Source organism: Hyla sarda, unplaced genomic scaffold (assembly GCF_029499605.1).
Source record: "Hyla sarda isolate aHylSar1 unplaced genomic scaffold, aHylSar1.hap1 scaffold_2132, whole genome shotgun sequence".
In the NCBI taxonomy this organism is placed as follows: Eukaryota; Metazoa; Chordata; class Amphibia; order Anura; family Hylidae; genus Hyla; species Hyla sarda.
In genome coordinates, this window is record NW_026608798.1 from 30187 (window position 1) to 31157 (window position 971).

Genomic DNA, 971 nt, shown 5'->3' on the forward strand with positions numbered 1-971 from the left:
GTTACTGGGAACCGGTTTTAGGCAGTCCTTGGAACAAGAGGGCCCCCAACTCTTGATCTCCCCAGAGGACCAATCCAGGGTTGGGGAATGAAGTTGAAGCCAGGGAAGTCCAAGGAGAATTTCAGAAGTGCAATTGGGGAGGACCAAAAGTTCAATCCTCTCGTGATGAGATCCGATGCACATTAGAAGGGGCTCCGTGCGGAAACGTATGGTACAGTCCAATCTTTCATTGTTTACACAATTGATGTAGAGGGGTCTGGCGAGACTGGTCACCGGGATGTTGAACCTGTTGACGAGAGAGGCCAAAATAAAATTTCCTGCAGATCCGGAGTCCAAGAAGGCCACAGTAGAGAAGGAGAAGGCAGAGGCAGATATCCGCACAGGCACAGTAAGACGTGGCGAAGCAGAGTAGACATCAAGGACTGTCTCACCTTTGTGCGGAGTCAGCGTACGTCTTTCCAGGCGGGGAGGACGGATAGGACAATCCTTCAGGAAGTGTTCGGTACTAGCACAGTACAGGCAGAGATTCTCCATGCGGCGTCGTGTCCTCTCTTGAGGTGTCAGGCGAGACCGGTCGACCTGCATAGCCTCCACGGTGGGAGGCACAGGAACAGATTGCAGGGGACCAGAGGAGAGAGGAGCCGGGGAGAAGAAACGCCTCGTGCGAACAGAGTCCATATCCTGGCGGAGCTCCTGACGCCTTTCGGAAAAACGCATGTCAATGCGAGTGGCTAGGTGAATGAGTTCATGTAGATTAGCAGGGATTTCTCGTGCGGCCAGAACATCTTTAATGTTGCTGGATAGGCCTTTTTTAAAGGTCGCGCAGAGGGCCTCATTATTCCAGGATAATTCTGAAGCAAGAGTACGGAATTGTACGGCATACTCGCCAACGGAAGAATTACCCTGGACCAGGTTCAACAGGGCAGTCTCAGCAGAAGAGGCTCGGGCAGGTTCCTCAAAGACACTTCGAA